This window comes from Mustela nivalis (genome assembly GCF_964662115.1).
Source record: "Mustela nivalis genome assembly, chromosome: 13".
In the NCBI taxonomy this organism is placed as follows: domain Eukaryota; kingdom Metazoa; phylum Chordata; class Mammalia; order Carnivora; family Mustelidae; genus Mustela; species Mustela nivalis.
The window spans coordinates 73,073,316-73,094,616 of NC_139032.1; the positions used below are offsets into that span (position 1 = coordinate 73,073,316).

Consider the following 21,301-nt stretch of genomic DNA (forward strand, 5'->3'; position numbering starts at 1 on the left):
CTTGTCAGATAGATGTATTGCATTTTCTTCCATCCTGTGGTTTGTCTTTTTACTTTAAATTTATGTGTGTGTGTGAGAGAGAGACTGAACTTGAGATTTTTCTCTGTGTGTAGGCAGTACATTCAAATGGCAGAAAATTCAGAAGACACAAAATTTTATCTGGTGATAAAGTCTTCCTTTTGCCCATCACCTCCCTTACTCTGTCAGCAGGTTTCCCTTCCCAGAGAGAAGTTCCTTTCCCAACTAATGTTACCAGTTTCTGGAGAAACTTTCTAGAGGTCTATGTTATGCATAAATACAAAAATGCATACATCTCATCTTTTTCAAAAACTCAGACGGTAGTGTTCCTTACCAGTGTCTTGTACCTTGCTTTACCCTTAGCCATAGATCTTGGAGGTTTTTCCATATTGGGGCAGAAAGTTCTTTCTCTCCCTCCTTGCTCCTCTTTTAATGATTTTATAGAGTTCCGGTTCAGTGAGTTTAGCACTTAGACTCCCAAATAAGTCAGTGCTGGTGATTCTTTTTTTTCTTTACCTAATCTTCCACATGTTTCTAGATTTTTCTTCTTAAATTTAGAAATTTCACTAGCCTGCTAGAGGTTTATTTTTCTTAGGTATTTCCCCTTGAAGCCCTTGCAATTTTACTGCTTTGTCCATATCCTTTTCGTTCTTCATTCCCCTTTTTAGGTGGAAAGAACTATACGGATTTTAGACTATCCTTTTTGGGACTTCACTTTTCCTTGGCTCATTCTGTCCCACTGTATTTTCACTCTAATGGGAGACTTCTTTGATTGAATCTTCTGAATGATGGCTTTATTTTTTTTCTTTCATTCCATTCCCATATTTCTACTTTTCTGTTTAATTTAAAATTAATCTCACTTCTCTTTGTGTTAGCCCTCGTGTCTGGACCCGCCCTCCAAATGTGATGTCCATGGCGATGACATTGACTTAGGGCAGGAACTGGCCTCCCGCGGTGGAGAGCATGCTGCGTTCCTAGTCTGCTCACCTGGGGCCCTGTGGCTCCTGCCTTCTGGGAGAGGCACACGCTGTGGCCTCAGGCAAGGAGACCGGTTCTTGTGCCACTGCCGACATGCGTACGTGTGTCATCATATATGCATGTCTGTATAAACACATACATATGCACGCGCAAGCCGTGTTTGGAGACTGTGTTCTTCGTCCTGACTGCAGCGATGGGGCTAGCGATGGAAGGAGGTCAGGAGAGAATGGAGAAGAGATACTTGGAATTACTCTGGGTGGGCTTCCTGTCGGGGCGTGTGGCTGAGAAAGGACAACAGGCTGGATGGACTGTTCTTAATTGAGGAAGTAGGAACAGAGTTGCCGTACAGATGGAGGATTTCACAGTTGATCCCGAAATATGCTTCCTCTTTGCTTTATTCAAGTCACACTTCATCACCCAGTAACCGTCTCAGGGCCTGCTTCTGCTCTCAGTCGCTGTCCTTTCTGATTTGGGTTTTCTTCCCCAGGGCCTGTGCAGCTAATCCCATCTCTCGTCACATTTACCATGTCCCCCTGGGGCCTATTTTGATTTTGATTTTTCAACTCTGGCTAAATTTGATTTTTTTTTTTCTGTTGGTTTGATTCTGTCTGCTGTACCTTTTCCAGAAATTCCTCAAAATTTTTTTGACTGGTGGCCTCTGTCCCTCTTTTGTGCCTTTTCAAATGGGCTTACTCTGTTTTTATGTTTCTTTTGTCATTTCCTTGGGATTTGAGTGAGCCGGGCATCAGATTCAGGGCTGAGCTCACCCCTGTCGTGGACGTAGTGTTCCTCGTGCCGTTTCCCTGGCAGGGATGCAACAGCCTCTTTGACGAGTTTCCCTCCTTGTGTGCTCTCTATCCACATTTTAATAATAGCAGCAGCTACTAAATTGTTTGCTGTGTGTCATGCATCATGTCAGCGCTGACTGAGTCTGTTTTTCCATTTTTGTGCCTCCTGTGTACCAGGCAGATAGCGTTTTGGTTATGCACTGCTGCTTGGAAAACCACCCCAGGGGCACCTGGGTGGCTCAGTGGGTTAAGCCTCTGCCTTTGGCTCAGGCCATGATCACGATCCTGGGATTGAGCCCCACATCGGGCTCTCTGCTCAGCAGGGAGACTGCTTCCCCCTCACTCTCTGCCTGCCTCTCTGCCTACTTGTGATACCTCCCTCTCTCTCTCTCTCTCTCTCCCCGTCAAATAAATAAATAATAAATCTTAAAAAAAAAAACACCCACCCCAAAACGAAGTAGGATCAAACACACATTTGTTCTTACCTCTTGCTGTCCTGTGACTTGCCTGTTCTCAGCTGTGGGTTCTCGCTTGAGGTCTCTCCTACGGTCATTCGAGGGCTCAGGCAGGCTGGAGGCCAAAGAGACCACGCTGGTGGCTGACAGTTGTCTAGAGCCATCTCTGTGTGGCTTGGGCAGCTCAAAGCATGGCAGATGGGTTGCTGGTAGACGCGTCCCAAGAGTGAGTGTTCCAGGAGACAGGAAATGTGGCATCACTTCTGCCCTGTTCTTTTGGTTAGAGAACCATCTTGATTCAACAGGGTGGCTTGATAGACTCCAGGCCTTGATGGGGAAGTAGCCAGGTGACATTGCCAATAAGCATGTGGGACATGAATTGCCACAGGCACGATGCCGAGGTACAAAGACAGCCAATACCGGGTCCTTAGCTGATACCGGATCCATAGCTCCTTGCCCCTTAGGGTTCAGTGGCAGAAGCAGCTAGGTAAGTAGGCAGTGGTGGTACACATGCTAAGTGTCATGAAAGGCTAGGCACCAGGGCCCGATGGCAGCTGGTGGGGGGATATCTACCCCCATACTGGGCAAGTGCTGGCGGGCTGGAGTTGGAGAGGTTGGTTGAGAAGGAAGACATCTTACCAGGGATATTTTTGTATCTAAGTCTTGAAGCCCAAATGGGCATTGGCTGGATGAACAACCTGAGCCGAAGACAGAAGGCTTTAACCCACTGAGCCACCCAGGCGCCTCTCTTTTTACATTAAAAAAAAAAAAAAAAAAAAGATTTATTTATTTATTTGACACAGAGAGAGACACACAGCAAGAAAGGGAACACAAGCAGGGGGAGTGGGAGAGGGAGAAGCAGGCTTCCTGCTGAGCAGGGAGCCTGATGCAGGGTTCTATCCCAGGACTCTGGGATCATGACCTGAGCCAAAGGCAGATGCTTAATGACTGAGCCACCCAGGTGCCCCTGTTTTTACATTTTTAAGTGCTGGGGGGAAAGAGAAGATTTATATATTTCTTGATACCTCAAAATTCATGACATTCAAATTTCCACGTCCAAATAAAATTTTCCTGGAATGAAGCTGCATTCATTTATTTATCTCCTGCCCATGGCTGCTTTTTCCCTACAACAACCGACTTAAGAGACTGCAGCAGAGACAATGGCCTGCAGAGCTGGAAATGTTTACTCTCTGGTTTTTTACAAACAACGGTTGCTAGACCTGATATAAATTGTCCTCTATTATTACCTTTTTTGGATATTTATTCTTGATATTTATTTTTGGACGTGATGGTAGAGAAGCCTATAACTTAATTATTTTCTAGATGGTTAAGCAAATTCTCCACCATCCCTAATTGGACAGTCTCTTCTTTCTTCATTATTTGAAGTTCCATAGTTACCATGTATTAATTCAGATCTATTCTATCAATTTCAGAAAAGACAGGGTGAATCACTAACCTATTTAGGCAGGATCTATGTTATCCAGGAGTTCTCTGGGGATGAGAAGCCACTATTCCCTGCATTAGTCCTCAGAGTTCAAGCCAGGTGTGTCCATGCACAATGGTATCTAATCACTCAGGTCTAGTTCTAAGTGCAGACAATATGGTGGGGTCTTGCTTTATTTTTCTAGTGTCCATGGAGGATTGATGGCAGCCAAATGGAGCTGTTGTTAATGGGTTTTGGTCCTTTATGTTGGGTCTCTCCTTTGAGAGAAGTGGCTTGATTTATTTCTCTGACACTGGTGGATCAGGAAAGATTGCTTACCCCCAGATACTGGTGCGGATGCAGACATGTGTGGGGTCATGGGGGTCCCTTGTCCAGGAGGTGCCTATTGAGTGAACTCTGTGGCAAGGGGACAGGTAGTGGAGGGCTCTTAGCCTCTGCTCTGGATTCCTGGGGCTGTGCCTCTGCTTGTTCCTGGCTGAGGGACCTTGGGCCCATCCTCTAACCTCCTTGGGCCTGTTCTCTTAGTAGGAAAACAGAGGTAGTAAAGCTCACCCCTTCTCCTCCTCCCCCACCCCTGAGTTATTTTAAGGGTTAAATGAGACATAGGCTTGCATAATGCCTGGCAGAGAGTATAAGCTTAAGACATTCCATTTGTTTACCTTCCCTCCCGTTGACTTAGAGACACACGTGTAGATGGCTGTGAGGAGCATGGCTCTTGTCCCTGAGTCCTGTAATCTTTCTCCGTCCTAAGAGTTTGCTTTCTGTTAGGGGCTTGTGTTCTGTTTCCGAGTCACCTTCCAGCCCAGGCCTGCAGGGTGATCAGCTGGCCATCTTTTGCTCTCTGCCTGGAGTGACTTCGGGTGACCCGAGAAGCGCCCTCTGGCTAGGCGTCGGAGCCAGGCTGGGCTGACAGCTGGGGGCTGTTGGTCCATTGGGCCTCCTTAAATGGATGCTGGTGTAATGTTCCCAGGGAAGTCCCCACAGTAAGGGCTGCTGGCTTGGGACGGTGGAAAACTGACTTGGGTTAGGTATCATCAAAGCAGGTGACTGAAGGTGAGTGGGAGGAATCCCCCCAGGGAAGCAGCTCTCACGGGGGTGAGAATGTCAGGTACCTGGTGACCTGGGTCTGAGTCTTGGCTGAACACAGTCATTTTGATGGGACCTGTCCTCTTGTCCTAAGGATAGGCTCCATGGATTTAAAGACAGCACACAGGGCGTTGAACTTGGGTTTACTTGATTTTGCTGGAACTGCAGCAATTTCTAATACCCTGTAATTTGCCTGTGTTTGAAACATGACCCGGTGTGGCCACACTGTTATTTTCTGCCTAGGAAGCATTCCTCAGAATGTCTCTGACCTTAGTGTTGGTGACACTTGTCATCTGTGCTTCCCTTTCCTTTCCCAGGCATCTACCACCTGGTTCAGGTCCCATTTGGAAGGGAGAGTGTGTCTGGACAATTACAGTAGCCTCCGAACTGATTTCCTCCCTGTTTGTTATTTCTTGCCCTCCTTATTTATTCCGTGTGCTTCTTCTGAGGTCTTTTTTGGTGAAACTTAACACTTGATTGCCACTTTCCTGCTTAAAAGCTTAGGCGCTGCCCACGGGGTTCCCCTCAGATTCTTAAGTGTGTGATTCAAGATCCCGCAGAGTCTGGGGCCAGTCTGCCCTCCAGGCACTGGTTCCTGCCTACGGCTCCCCCAGACGGCTCACGTCCACATCCTGTCCACGAGGAGGGTCTGCAGCTGTGTCTGTGCACCTCAGCCCGGGGCAGGGTTGCTGACGCAGCGTTCCACGCCAGAAGGTGTTTCTCTTCCGTTTAGTAGCTCTTCCTCACTGTTTATACAGCCATGCCCAGTACTCTCCGTACAGCCTGGGCCACACCTGGACGGGTGGTCCTTGGTTTTCCATTGCATGCCGGGGGTGAATTTAACCAGTTTCCTTGCAACCATATAGCTATGAGGAGAACTGGAGTTTCAAGCCAGGCGCCCTGCCGTCCTACAAAGCCCATCTGACCATCCTCTCTGGAGCCTTCCTCAGCGGGCAGTTACTCTCGCTTTCCCTGGGACTCAGGCACTGCAGGTTTCTGCTCTGTCATGTGTTTTGCACATTATATCATGTTACTGTTTGTCCTGGGTCTGTGCCACACCCCATACTCCACCCTAACACTCGATCCCTCAAGTCGGCTCTTGCCGGCTCGCTTTCCCCCGCATCTGGGATCGTACCTGGCACTCAGCGGGAGCTCCGTGTTTGTTGGGACAGATACATGAATGAGTGGATTTTTCTTTCTACATCCTCTAATTCATGGTTTGGAGGAGGATAGTACCCTGGTAATTAGGCTACTTAACTCTCCTGTGTGTTGGAAAACATCTCTCTTTTGGTCTATAGAAAAAATAGAAAGTGATAATTATTTAGTCCCGTTCCTCCTGCCATCTCATAGAGACAAGCACGTGTTTTTTACTACTTGAAGAAAGCCGCTTAAAACATTTAATTATGGGGGCGCCTGGGTGCCTCAGTGGGTTAAAGCCTCTGCCTTCGGCTCAGGTCATGATCCCAGGGTTCTGGGATCGAGCCCCACATCGGGCTCTCTGCTCAGCAGGGAGCCTGCTTCCTCCTCTCTCTCTGCCTGCTTCTCTGCCTACTTGTGATCTCTGTCTGTCAAATAAATAAAATCTTTAAAAAAAATTTAATTATGTATGTAAGAGGAATATAATCTTTAGCTAAGTTTTGTCAAACAGCAGCTATTCCTAGGAGTGGCTTTGAAGATAGGGGAGCCCTCCCTTGGTCTGTGAGCATCCCCTGGCAACCTTAACAACAACAACAACGACAACAGCTTAATGTTCTTCACTTTGGACAGTGGGTGTTCTTCTCTAGCATATGTGAAGCGTAAATTTCACGATAAGAAAGATTTATCGATCTCTTGTATGTGGGCTGCTTCAAGACAAGCCTCCGTGTCTCCCCATGCAGGCCCATATCCCATAGCCGCTGCAGCGCCTGGCATGGGGATGCCTCCTTCTTGTTGACAGATGGGTAAGGTTGTAAGGTTTTTTCCTCACTCATTCCTTGACTTTTTCCCTTCCTCTGTCTCTGTCCTTCCGCTGCCTGAACCTGGTCTGAAATCCCTCCACTTGGCTTTATTCACAGGGCTCATGTCTGCCTCTGAGCTCAGAATGTCTGGGGGCCAGACTGACTGGTGTCAGAGCTCTTTTCTCCTGTGTCCCTCCTTGCTGTCTTTTTTTCCTACTTTCCTCGCCTGGTTACTTAGTTGAAAAACTCTTTTGACCTGCTTTGGATTAGGAGGTCCTATTCCTGCTTTTTCTTTTACTGTTGAGACTATGGACAGAATCTCAGTTGTCTAGTGCTTTTTTCTTTGCCAGTGAGTCCATTAACCTTGGGAATAAAATCCCCCACATCCAGTCTGAGTTACGTCAGTGGAAATGTGGGAATCAGCTCTGGAGCGACCCAGTAGCCAGGTGGCCCTCAAGCCTGGAAATGCATCTGCACTGTGGGGTGAGAGCTGGGTACACTGTGGCCTTCTCAAAACGATGCTGGCGGGGGGGGGGGCTCATCTCAGGTTTTGGAGAGTTCTACAGAAAAATTTTTTTTGTGGGGGAGGGGAGGAAAAACATTTTTAGCTCCTTTGTGATAAGGTACAGATTCCTGAACCAAGAGTAGTATTGACAGAATACTGTCTATGCATCCCTTACAAGGAGAAACTCTTATTTATTTATTTGACACGGACAGAGAGAGACAGCGAGAGAGGGGATGCAAGCAGGGGGAGCAAGAGAGGAAGAAGCAGGCTTCCCGCTGAGCAAGGGGCCCGATATGGGGCTTGATCCCCGGACCCTGGGAACATGACCTGAGCCAAAGGGAGACGCCTAATGATTGAGCCACCCAGGCTCCCCCAAGGAGAAAGTTTTTTTGAGCAAGTGTGACCTCTTTGAATATGGTCACATTTTCTTCCTAATTTAACGAATTTCCTCATCTTGGGTTTGTTTTAGGTTTGGGTTGAAGGCTTAAGGACATCTCAACCCTCAAACAGAGGGTATATGTGTCACACATCATGGCCTGTGGGGGTGCTCTGTAAGAGGATGGTTTGAACTTGGGGAGCTCATGGAAGTTGAAATGTACTTCTGTTTTCTCTTTCTAATTTGGCAAGTTTAGAATCTATAGTGCTTAACTTATTTCCCCTTGGGTATTTTGGGGACTCTAAAAATGGTAGGTTCTCTCTGAAGGAAGATTCAAATTCCTATGTGCACACACAAAATTTGCACATGATTTTTGGCACGTGGGTCTCGTGGTTTCCTGAGAAAGAGTCCCTGTTACAGAGGAATGGCAAACTTTAATTTTTGAAGCAGGATACCTTTAGTCTTATTAAATGTGCAAGTTTTTTTTTTTTTAAAGTAGATTTTATTTATTTATTTATTTATTTATTGGCGTTGGGGGAGAGAACGGGGGTAGAGAGGGGCTGAGGGAGGGGAAGAGAGAACCTCAGGCAGGCTCTGTGCTCAGTGCGGAGCCCAATGTGGGGCTTGATCTCATGACCCTGAGATCATGACCTGAGTCTCTTAATATTGTCTCCCTCCCAATCCCATCTTGTTTCATTTTTTGCCTACTTACCCCCATCCCCCCTCAAATTCCTCATATCAGAGAGATCATATGATAATTGTCTTTCTCTGATTGACTTATTTTGCTTAGCATAATACTCTCTCGTTCCATCCACATCATTGCAAATGGCAAGATTTCGTTTTTTGATGGCTGCATAGTATTCCATTGTGTATATATACCACATCTTCTTTATCCATCCATCTGTTGATGGACATCTAGGTTTTTCCATAGTTTGGCTATTGTGGACATTGCTGCTATAAACATTCGGGTGCACATGCCCCTTTAGATTACTACATTTGTATCTTTAGGGTAAATACCCAGTAGTGTGATTGCTAGTTCATAGGTAACTCTATTTTCAACTTTTTGAGGAACCTCCATGCTGTTTTCCAGAATGACTGCACCAGCTTGCATTCCCACCAACAGTGGGTTCCCCTTTCTCTGCATCCTCGCCAACATCTGTTATTTCCTGACTTGTTTATTTTAGCCATTCTGACTAGTGTGACAAGGTATCTCATTGTGGTTTTGATTTGTATTTCCCTGATGCTGTATGATATTGGGCACTTTTTCATGTGTCTATTGGCTGTCTGGATGTCTTCTTTGCAGAAATGTCTGTTTATGTCCTCTGCCTATTTCTTGAATGGATTATTTGTTCTTTGGGTGTTGAGTTTGATAAGTTCTTTATAGATTTTGGATACTAGCCCTTTATCTGATATGTCATTTGCAAATATCTTCTCCCATTCTGTCAGTTGTATTTTGGTTTTGCTGACTGTTTCGTTTGCTGTACAAAAGCTTCTTATTTTGATGAAGTCCCAGTAGTTCATTTTTGCCCTTGCTTCCCTTGCCTTTGGCAATGTTTCTAGGAAGAAGTTGCTGCAGTTGAGGTTGAAGAGGTTGCTCCTGTGTTCTCCTCAAGGATTTTGGTGGATTCCTGCCTCACATTGAGGTCTTTCATTCATTTTGAGTCTATTTTTGTGTGTGGTATAAGGAAATGGTCTAGTTTCATTCTTCTGCATGTGGCTGTCCAGTTTTCCCATCACCATTTGTTGAATAGACTGTCTTTTTTTCCATTGGACATTCTTTCCTACTTTGTAGAAGATTAGTTGACCATAGAGTTGAGGGTCTATTTCTGGGCTCTCTATTCTGTTCCACTGATCTCTGTGTTTGTTTTTGTGCCAGTGTCATACTGTCTTAATGAATATAGCTTTCTAATAGAGCTTGAAGTCTGGAATTATGATGCCACCAGCTTTAGTTTTCTTTTTCAACATTCCTCTGACTATTTGGGATCTTTTCTGGTTCCATATAAATTTTAGGATTATTTGTTCATTTTTTTGAAAAACACTGATGGTATTTTGATAGGGATTGCATTAGATGTGTAGATTGCTTTAAGTAGCATAGACACTTTCACAACAGTTGTTCTTCCAATCCATGAGCATGGCATATTTTTCCATTTCTTTGTGTCTTCCTCAATTTCTTTCATGAGTACTTTATAGTTTTCTGGAGTACAGATTCTTTGGTTAGGTTTATTCCTAGGTATCTTACGGGTTTGGGTGCAGTTATAAATGGGATCGACTTCTTAATTTCTCTTTCTTCTCTCTTGCTGTTGGTGTATAGAAATGCAAATGATTTTTGTGCATTGATTTTAAGACTTTATTTTTAAGTAATCTCTACATCAAATGTGGGATTCCATCCCAGAACCTTCAGATGGAGAGTTGCAATGCTCTACCGACTGAGCCAGCCAGGTGCCCTTAGAACCAGGTTTTAAAATGAATGAATGGTACAGTTAGGAGGTGTTAGGTGAAGGGTGGGAAAGAGCTAACATTTATTAAGGGATTGTACTAGACACATTATGTGTTTTCTTTCATCTATATGCCCTCCATGTCCTAGATGGGAAAATGGAGGCTCAGAGAGATTGGGTGCCTAACCCCAGGCCTGGAGAAGCGCAAAGGCAGAATTCAAGCGAGTCATTTGGACTCTAGGCCTACATCTCCCTTCTTTGCCTCTTCTGTTACAGATCAGAGTGGGTGGAGTGGGTTAGGGTAGGAAGAGCATAGAGAGGAGGACCTGCGGTAGAGGGTCCTCAGGTTAACTTCATGATCTTTATGAAACTTCACTTATCCTCTGTTGATTACCAATCACAATATAAGCTTACTCTCAACTGGTCTTTTTTTCTGCTTGTCTTCTCCATCACTTACCTTCTTATGGGATGCACAAGGAGGAGCGCCGAGGTTATGTAACACGGCTTTAGAATGGAAACCAAAGACCTGAATTCCGCACGTTTCCACTTAAGTGACCATGCATGCCACTTCTAAGCCTTCTTTCTGACACAGACAACTCGGGTGGTCTCAGAGGCTTTATGCCCCAGACCCTCGTGTGATTTTGGTGCAGAAATATCAGTGGAGGAATGCCTTTATTTAGTTTTCAATTGACACAGTGGGTCAGGGGCGGGAGGCAAAAAAGAGTAAGTTTTTAGGTAGGGTCATATTTTCTTTGAATATGTGTTTTTTGGGGAGGTTTAATCTGTGTTTTAGACAGCTGTCTCCCTGAACTTTTGAATCCTCCAGATGGCCTGCACAGACCTGAGTAGCCATAGAGGCAGAACCTTTGTGTTGTGAGTCTTAGGAATCATTCAGTTAGGGACAAGTTTTTGAAAATACCTCTCCTCCTTTACATGCCAGGCTGTCCCACAGCCTTGTTTCTCCTGTTAGCAAATTCAGTCATTCTTCTTAAGTTGTCCCAGCATCCTTTGCTCCCCTCCTTCATTCTGCGTGGAATTCTGTTACAACTCATATTGCCTTGCCCTGTAGAGGTTTTCGTGCCTATATGCCCAACTAGACGGAGTCTCTTAAACGCGATTTTCAAGTGTTTGGTAGCACTTTGTTTGGTAGCTCTGTTCTGTTCAGTAGCTCCACATTAGCACGTGGGGCTAATGTGTATTAGGGGCTCAGTATGTGGTTCAAACAGAGTATCATCCTGAGAACAGGATCCTATTTAAATTCATTTGAGAATGGGAGAAAAATCTTTGCTCCCAAGAATCACAAGAATGTCTGGTGAGGTGATTGCTAGTCTGGAGAGTCTTAGAAAAAGCCAGTAATAGACATTGGGATCTTAGCCAAAGAATGTGAACTTGGGCTCCTTCATTTTGACTTTATTTGTGCTCTGATGAGGGCTTCTTTTGCATCAAGTCCCTAGGGGGATATTACTTGAAGGACAGGTTTTCCAATAGAAAATCTAGGGAAATATTTTCAGTTTCTAAACAACTTTGTTAGTCTACAAATAAAGCTTTGAAACAGATGGTTTCTTTACCTCATAAGAAATGGTCCAGAATCCAGTGTAGGAAAAGGTAAGAAGTTCAGAGAGGATGTTAACCTAGAAACCATGGGCTGGTGGGCCTTGGGAGCTTGGAGATACTTGTGCAGGCAACCTTGGAGGCTTGGGACAATATTTGTGATAGGGATCCCAGGGCCAAGATAGGAGGGAAGGAGGATTGAGCCTTCCTGCTCATAAGCAAATAGGTCCTGGGACTCAGGAAATAGAGTTAAGATGTGTTTGAATAACTCTACAGGGAGAAAAAAAATCAATTTCTGTGGCTTAAAGTTTTCTATTGTTGATATCACTGTTTCCTATCTAGATGTAAAAAATTATGTAGACATTTTTATAATTACATGTTTTAGTCAGCCTTTGTGTGATAATAGCTCTGAAAATTCAAAGGTTTGCAACGGAATTAATTTCTAGGTCACGGTATGTGCCAGTGGCTGTGAGTCAGTTGCTACAGCTCTTGTCCACCAGGATTCCATTCTGAAGGCACAGCCCCCCTTGGGACAGCCCCCATTGGAACAGGAGAGCTGGTGACAAGGTTGCAGTGTCTGCTCCCATCTGGTGTGTGTGTCATATTCACTCGCATGCCATTGGGTGGAGCAAGTCACATTGCCCAGCCAAAAGGCGGAGGGGTGGGGGGTGTTCCCCCCTGTGCATGGTCACTTGGCAATAGTAAGAATGTATAATCCTCTTAAAGGAAGGAAGTTAACAACTGCAAATGATAATGCCATCCCCCATATAGTTTGTGTCCTTTCCTTGGTCACTGAGCATTATTTAGTTGCATCGGTTCAGACCGATCATTTTCAAATGTTTTAAGTACATTTTCTCCCTATTATGTGTATTTCAATTTTAGATAACTTGGGGGGATAATTAGGGAAACTGCCCTCTCTCTCCAGGGAGTGATGTAGTGCATCACTGTGTTTTTCAAGTGTTCTTGAGATGTCAGTGCTGGGAGTGCTGCTGTATGTGTGTCTTTGCATTAGCTGGAGTCTTCCACAGTCTGAATGATGGGGTGATATTAGGTATCAGGATCTTGTTTCTGAATTTACTGTGTCACATTGTTTGCTGCTTTTCAACAAAACAAAACAAAACAAAACTATTGCGATCTAATTCACTTATCCTAAAAATCACCATTTTATAGAAAACTTTAAGCCACAGAAACTAATCTTCTTTTTCCCCCCTGTAGAGTTATTCAGACACATCTTAACTATACAGTTGAGTGGTTTTAGTATATTCACATAACTGTGTACACATCATTACTATCTCATTCCAGAATATTTTTGTCACCCCCAGAAAGAAGCCCTATACCCCTTGAGCAGTCACTCCCTGTTCTCCCTTCCCTCAAGTCCCTGGCAACCAAAAATCTCTTTTGTGTCTCTGGATTTGCCTTTTCTGGACATTTCCTATGAATGGAATGATACATGTGGTCTGTGCTGCCTGACTTCTTTCACATAATGTTTTCAAGGTTCACTGCTGATGTTTTCTGATTTAAACCCTTTAAAATATTTAGGAACTTTACTTGTGTGTTGTGTGCCTCTCCCCCCACATTCGCTTCAGAAGTCTCGTCATATCTAGCCTGGTTCCTGGAAAAGTCTGCCATGGGAGTCGTATTGGTTTTTTTAAAATTTAAAAAATTTCAGTGAAGTTAACATACAATGTTCTGTTAGTTTCAGGTGTACACTACAGTGATTACTTGGTGCTCATCACAATTAGTGCACTCTTGATCCCCTTCATCTGTATCACCCACCCACCCACCTTTCCCTCTGGTAACCATCAGTTTGTTCTCTGTAATTAAGAGTTTGGTTTTTGGGGCGCCTGGGTGGCTCAGTGGGTGAAAGCCTCTGCCTTCGGCTCAGGTCATGATCTCAGGGTCCTGGCATCGAGCCCCACATCAGGCTCTCTGCTCAGCAGGCAGCCTGCTTCCCACCTCTCTCTCTCTGCCTGCTGCTCTGCCTACTTTGTGATCTCTCCCTCTGTCAAAAAAAAAAAAAAAGAGTCTGGTTGTTGTGTGTCTCTCCTCTTATTTACTCATTTGTTTTGTTTCTTAAATTCCACATAGGAGTGCAACCATATGGTAGTTGTCTTTTTCTGACCGACTTATTTCATTCAGCATTATACCTTCTGAATCCATCCATGTTGTTGTAGATGGCAAGATCTCTTTCTTTCTCATGGCTGAGTAGTATTTCCATTGTATATGTCTACCACATCTTCTGTATCCATTCATCTATAGGTGGACCCTGGGGTTGCTTCTGTATCTGGGCTATTATAGATAATGCTGCTATAAACATTGGGGTGCACATAACTTTGTGAACTAGTGTTTTCATACTCTTTGGGTAATTATTCAGTAGTGCAATTACTGGGTCATATGGTGATTCTATTTTTAATTTTTGGGGACCCTCCGTACTACTTTGCACAGTGGCTGTGCCAATTTGCATTCCCATCAACAGTGCACAGGGTTCCTTTCTCCACATCCTCGCCAACACTTGTTGGTTCTTTTGTTTTTTTAGTTTAGCCACTCTTTATTTTTTTTTTTTTAAAGATTTTATTGATCTGTTTGACAGAGAGCACAAGCAGGGAGAGCAGCAGGTAGAGGTGGAGGGAGAAGCAGGCTCCCAGCTGAGCAAGGAGCCCTGAGATTATAACCTGAGCCAAGGGCAGATACCCAACTGACTGAGCCACCCAGGCACCCCAAGTTTAATCATTCTGACAGGTATAAAGTGATTATTTCATTACGGTTTTGAATTGCATTTCCCTGATGATGAATGATGGTGAATTATCTTTTCACGCATCTGTCGACCATGTGTATGTCTTCTGTCTGTTCATGTGTTCTGCCCATTTTTATTTTGGATTATTGTTATTATTATTATATTTGGTGTTGACTTGTATAAGTTCCTTGTATATTTTGTATATTAACCCCTTATCAGATATATCTTTTCCAACTATCTTCTCCCATTTGATGGGTTATCTTTTTGTTTTGTTGATGGTTTCTTTTGCTGTGCCAAAGTGTTTTTATTTTGGTGTAGTCCCAGTAGTTTAGTTTTGCTTTTGTTTCCCTTGCCAAAGGAGACCTTTCTATAAAAATGTTTCTATGACTGATGTTAAAGAGATTACTGCCTATGTTTTCTTCTAGGAAATTCATGGTTTTGGAAATTCTTCTAGGAAATTCATCTTGAGTTTATTTTTGTGTATTATATAAGAAATTGTTCCAGTTTTGTTCTTTTGCATGTAGCTCTCCAGTTCTCCCAAACCATTTGTTGAAGAGACTGTCTTTTTCCTGTTGCATATTCTTGCCTCCCTGGTCATAGATTAATTGACCATATAATCATGGGTTTATTTCTGGGCTCTCTATTCTGATCCACTGATGTGATCTGTTTTTGTGCCAGTAACATACTGCTTTGATAACTATGGCTTTGTCATACATCTTGAAATCTGGGATCGTGATACCTCCAGCTTTGTTCTTCAAGATAGATTTGGCTGTTTGGGGTCTTTGTGGTTCCATGCAAATTTTAGTATTATTTGTTCTAGTTCTCTGAAAAATACTGTTGGTATTTTTCTAGGAATTTTATTAAATCTATAGGTTGCTTTGGGTCGTATGGGCATTTTAACAGTATTTGTTCTTCTAGTTCATGAGCATGGAATATTTTTCCATCTGTGTCGATCTTAGTTTCTTTCATCCATGTTTTCTAGTTTTCAGAGTACAGATCTTTTACCCCCTTGGTTAAGTTTATCCCTAGGTATTTCATTATTTTTGGTATAATTATAAATGAGATTGTTTCCTTAATTTTTTTTTTAAGATTTTATTTATTTATTTGACAGAGAGAGATCACAAGTAGATGGAGAGGCAGGCAGAGAGAGAGGAAGCAGGCTCCCTGCTGCTCCCTGCCCGTTTCCTTAATTTTTCTTTCTGAAACTTCATTATTAGTGTGTAGAAATGCAACTGCAAAAATGTTTCATTTCTTAGGAACTTTATACTTTTTTTAAAGGTTTTTTTTTAAAAGATTTTATTTATTTATTTGACAGAGAAAGAGAAATCACAAGTAGGCAGAGAGGCAGGGAGAGAGGGGAGGAAAGCAGGCTCCCCGCTGAGCAGAGAGCCTGATTCGGGGCTCGATCCTGGGATGCTGAGATCATGACCTGAGCCAAAGGCAGAGGCTTAACCCACTGAGCCACCCAGGTACACCTTTTTAAAGGTTAAAGATAATTTATTTGAGAGAGAGAAAGGGAGAAAGGGAGGGTGGGTCCCCCACAGACCCTCTGCTAGGAGCCAAGCCAGGCTCTGGGAGCCAAGCCCCATGCAGGGCTCAATCTCATAACCCTGAGATCATGACCTGAGCCAAAACCAATAGTCAGATGCTCATCCAACTGAGCCACCCCCAGGCCCCTTAGGAGCTTTACTTTTATTTCTTAATTTTACTTAGAGATTTTTTTTAAAAGATTTTATTTATTTATTTGACAGAGAGAGACTGCCAGAGAGAGGAAACACAAGCAGAGGAAACACAAAAGGGAGAAGCAGGCTTCCTGCTGAGCAGGGAGCCTGATGCAGGGCTTTATCCTAGGACCCTGGGATCATGACCTGAGCCAAAGGCAGACTCTTAACGACTGAGCCACCCAGGTGCCACTTACTTAGGGATTTTAATGGAACAGCTGATACCAATTCATTACCAACGAATGATACCAATAAGCCTTTTGGTAGTTGTACAAGGACATGATTATATCCAACAATGATTATATTAATCATTTAATGTGATAAGTGGCATTAATACATTTCCTAATGTTAAATTATTCTTGATTTCCTTGAACATATTTGACTTGATCCTGGTGTATTCTTCTTTTAAAAAATTCTTTTAATATACCAATTGCTGTTATTTATTGATAATGTTTACACTTATATCTAATTTCCTTTTCTGTTCTAATATTTGGATATCAGATATAGTTCATTCTCATAAAATGATTTAAAAGGTTTCTCTATTTTTTGTGTGTCTTTTATGTGTCTTAGAGGATGTTCACTGGACGTCCTTGGTGTTCACTGGACGCACTTACTCCTTGGTGTTCACTGGAGCTCAGCTGTACCCACCATGGGGCTTTGCTTCACTGGAGCTCAGCTGTACCCACCACGGGGCTTTGCTTACTTTTTGCTAAAAGTTCTCTGACAACAGTTCTGTGGTTATTCATTTAGATTTTCTACCTTAACTAAATTTCGTTTTGGCCATGTATTTTCCTAGAAAGGCTTCTATCTCATATAGACGTCCAAGTTATTGGCATAGTTATTCTTGGCATGTCCGTATAGTTTATAACCATACATAGAGGTAAAATTTAAATATTGTTTACTCCCTCCCCCCCCCAGCTGTCCCTTCTGTATTGATCAGCTTTCCTAAGTTACTTTATCTAACTCGTCTTTTAGGAAGCTTCTACTTTTTACTCTTTTCCATTTTCAATTTATACTTTTAACTTTTTTATTCCCTATTCTAGTTTTGACCTTTTTTTTTTTTTTTTAAATGGGAACACGAAGTAGATGTGGCCCAAAGGGCTCTATTTTGTGGGATAAATCTTTTTCAAGTACATATATTTATCTGCTCCTGACGACTGTGCTACTTTCTTCGTGTTTTGGTCTTCTTGGGTCTGAATGGTGAGTTAACACAGGCTGGGTGTGTTTTTAGGTTTTTTTGTGTCTGATGAGGTAATGCAGGCCTACCATTTGCCTCCTATCAGAACAAGTGAACCGTTGGATCCCCTCTCTTTCTCCATGATGTTAGAATGGTCTTCTCGGATCTGAGGTTGAGTCAAGTGATCAGCTGACAGGTAAACTGAGTGATCTGTCAGTGGGGAAAAGAGAAGGAAAAAAGCCAGGATCCTGGTTGTTAGTTGCTCTGGACTTTTTGCTTCCTCTCTCTCTGGGTCTGCATGGAGTGGAGCGTGGCTTCCTTCTTGTTTCCGGTGTTCTCCCCATCTCAGGAGAGCCTGTCTCCTTCAGTTCGTAGTCTTGCCTGCCGTGTGCTTGGTGGACCCTCCCAGGGCAGCTCTCCAGCTGCCTTCATGTTCCTCTGACCTTTGACTTGCATTTGCGTCTCTCCCCTTCATGGAAAGAGGAACCTGTGAAGGTAGGCCTCGCTCTACTGGTGGTCCTCATGTGGACTCTCTGCCTGTGCAGGGCTTCTCCTTGCCCGCAGCAGCCAGCCACACTGGTGGTCCTTCTCTGCCCCACTGCTGACCCTTCACTTACCCATCCCCCCAGAAGAAGCACTTTCAAGTTAGAGTATAGGTGAGGGCTTCAGGGCGTTTTCTGCTTCTTTGGTAACCTTGATAACCTTAAGTGACTTCAGGGACAAGGGTTAAAAGATACCTCCTAGTTCTTTCCTCAGTTGTGTCCCAATTAGATCCAGTAGAAAACCTTTGGAAGTTTTGGCATTTGGATGGCATTCTTGCCTGGTTTCCAGTCTGGTCCGATTTCAGACACTGCTTTGCTCCCCCCCACCCCCACTGCTCTCTCTTTTTCATTCTTTGGGTTGTTAAGTTAGTATCTGGAGAATGGAAAGAGGGAGGAAGCAAAAGTGCATGTGGCCAGCTCATGGAGTTTATCTAGGAGTCTAGATTTGTAATGTTTAAATGAGCGTGTAACATTCCTATGAATGTAAACACGATCATTTCCTGGTTATTGAGCCCTTGGGATTTTTCCAGGGTTTACTCTGCATTCTTTGCTCTGTTATGAGCATCTTTGAACGGAACATTTCAGGATTTTTCCTTTGACTGTGTTCTCTAAAGTGGGCTTAAGTTCAGCTTTACAGCAAAGTCAATAGTCAAGAGTGTTCTGTTCCGTTTGTATAGGACGTATTCATTCTTCAAGCATCTCCTGTGTGCTTGGCGGGGCGGCGGGGCGGCGGGGTGGGGGACAGGAAATGGAGACAAGTCAGGTACCATTCGTGCTTCCTCCCCTTCAGTTTGAGGACGTCTTTTATGTCAAGCTCTTGTGAAACTAGATCATCATGTTGCCACATTCCTCTAATATTATCAAAAAGAGAAGTTAGAGTACTTAAGCATGACTTTTTTTTTTAAGTTTTTATTTTAGTCACCCTGTGCTCATCACAAGTGCCCTCCTTAATCCCCATCACCTGTTTTGCCCATCCCCCCCCCACCTCCCCTCCGGTGACCATCAGTTTGTTTTCTGTAGAGTTAAGAGTAGGTTTCTTGACCATACTGGCTCCTAATGTATACCACTTTCTTTCCATAAACCCTATGTTTAATGTAATATAGTTTTGCCATTGACTATGTTAATTTAATAATCTATCTCATGACTGGCTGACTACAATGGTAGATCTTAGAACTGACATTCTTTGAACCAGCGGGGTTTCTGAAGCACCTTATGTATGTGTTTCCCTTCCTAAGTAGAAAGGGGTAGAGGGGGGAAAGAAATTCACCTATAACTGAAACCTGCTTAAGTGAGAATTGATATTTTGGAGCAATGAGGACTTTTCATTTATTTGTCAACTATGTAGTTGTAATTTCCTCAAGGGGTACTGTAGCTACTGTGAAGTCATTAAGGAAAGTGTATGTGAAGCACCAACTATGACTTTCTTTTTTTTTAAGATTTTATTTATTTATTTATTTGACAGAGATCATAAGTAGGCGGAGAGGCAGGCAGAGAGAGGGGAGGAAGCAGGCTCCCTGCTGAGCAGAGAGCCCGATGTGGGACTCGATCCCAGGACCCTGAGATCATGACCTGAGCCGAAGGCAGAGGCTTAACCCACTGAGGTGCCTCGCCAACTATGACTCTTGATACAGTTTTTTTTTTTTTTCAGCAGCATTTATTAAGTGTCTACTCTGAACCAGCTGCATGGACTTCTAGGGGGATGCATACTTGAAGAAAGGTTGATCTCATTTTTTTTTTTTTAAGTATGTTAGTAGTGGTGTAGCACACACTCTGTTCCAGGCACTGTTCCAACTGCTTCCATACCCTAACTAACTCAATCCCACTATATCCATTTTGTAAATGAGGAAACTAGGGCATGGAGAGATTAAGAAGCTTGCAGAAGTCACACTACTTGTAAATAGTGGAACTGGGCTTCAGAACTGCCTAGTTGTTGCTAGGCTCAGTTTCCTTGTCCTTCAGCAGACAGTTACTGGGTCCCTTCTATTGGCAAGGGGTTGAGCTGGATCATTTCTAAGACTCAGTAATTCATCAGGTACTTCCTGAGTACCTACGATGGGCCAGTGAATCAAGGAGTGAATGAGATGAAAGTTTCTGCTCTTGTCCGACCGTCAGTCAACACATAATAAGTTTTTAGATAATGATAGTCTGTGACTAACATAAAGTCAGGGAAAGGACTGGAAAGTGATAGAGGGGTGCAGAGATAGTTTTCGATTTTGTGGGCTGAGAAGGCCTCCCTGAGTCCGTGTCATTTGAACAGAACCTGTTTGAAAAGAGAAGCTAACCACATGGGAATGTGGGGGGAGAGGAGTGATCCAAGGAGAGTGGCAGCAAACAGGGGAGCCCTGAGGTCTAAAAGGGCCAAGCCCTGTATCCGGAACAGGATGAGCTAGGGGAGAATGGCAGTGATGAGGTCAGGGAGAATATGAGGCCCCGTTGGCCCTCTCGGGTTTTGGGAGGGAGTTTGGGTTTCATTCCGAATGTGATTGGTTGTCTTTGAGAGTTTTGAGCAGGGGAGTGGCATGCTTTGATTTTTCAAAGAGCTCTCTGGCTGCAGGGTGGAAGTCTGACTGTAGCGCAGCGAAAATGAAGCAGGAGGCTTTTGTGTTGCGCCAAGGTTTCTCGGTTCTTACATCCTGTGATTCATGCTGGTCAGAAAGGTACTGCCTTTCCACAGTACCTGCTCAAGAACTTAGGTCTCTTCGTTTAGCACACCTGCTGCTAGAGGACTCAGACCCCTGTCCTTTTCCTCCTATGTTTCTCCTATTTTCCCTCCATGTTTCCTTCTCATGGGGCCTGTATCTTGAGGGGGGAGTCACTTGGGGGCATAACTTGTATTAAGATCCTCAGGGAAATGTTAGCTTTCCCTGATTGGCTTTAAAATCAGAAGCTTCATATTTACCCAGAAGGATTTATGGCCAGATATTGGAGATATGGGGCGCTGTTGGGTTGGAAAAGCCATACTGAAGGCATTCAGCTTGCTAAGAACCTGAACCCGGCGCTAGAAATCTGGGTTCAGTTCTTAGCATAACGATGCCAAACTTCACTGGGATGCGATACCTGACCTTCTGGTCTGCCTCCTTCTCCGTAGAGACGTTATGTGTCTTGCTAACATCATGAGCTGTATGAGCTGTGAAGAAATGAGAACGTGGAAGCGTTGTGTACACTTGTGCCATGGAAAGTCCGGCTGGCAGGGTCCAGTTTTAGGAAATTGTAGGTCATTGGCTATTTGTACATGCTTATATGTTGGCCCATGAAACACCCAATAGTAAGGGTGTGAATGTTTGCCTGGTCACACAGTCCTAGGAGGAAAGAATCCTCAGTGTGGTAAGATCTGTTTGACTGACCCCCCCCCCCCATCTCCTCACCTCCCGTGAACTGACTTGAACAAGCTAACTTCCCACTGTCTGGCAGAGACATCTCGGACCTTTGTGTGAGCTGTTTTTGGAAAGTTGTTGGCAGAGGGCCCCAGAGCAAAGGTCAGGCGAGTTGGCTTGGATTCACAGGGAGACCTGCAGAGACAGACGGCACACACAGACAGGTGCACACCCACCCAG

The 21,301-nt window shown here is 43.9% G+C and overlaps 1 protein-coding gene across 1 annotated transcript in view; it reads left to right on the forward strand.

Annotated features, from left to right (window-relative positions):
• Window positions 1-21,301, forward strand: part of SNX30 (sorting nexin family member 30) — a 107,029-nt gene that overhangs the window by 23,980 nt on the left and 61,748 nt on the right. The window lies entirely within an intron of this gene.